Here is a 238-nt window from a genome sequence, read left to right on the forward strand (position 1 = left end):
TTTTTTTTTTTTTTGGTGGCTGACTGGTACATTTAAAGAAAAGTTCTTATGGCAGCTGGCAGGTATGAGGATCCGAACCCATGACCTTGGTGTTACAAGGCTGTGCTCTAAACCAACTGAGCTAACCAGCCAGCCTCTCCTTAAATTGAGTAAATTCACACGTTATTTAATTCCACTTTGTTTTTCATGACAAGATGTGTGTAAAAGGTTACTGAACCTTTGGACAAAAGTTTCTAGT

Source organism: Galeopterus variegatus, unplaced genomic scaffold (genome assembly GCF_000696425.1).
Source record: "Galeopterus variegatus unplaced genomic scaffold, G_variegatus-3.0.2 Scaffold10329, whole genome shotgun sequence".
Classification (NCBI taxonomy): domain Eukaryota; kingdom Metazoa; phylum Chordata; class Mammalia; order Dermoptera; family Cynocephalidae; genus Galeopterus; species Galeopterus variegatus.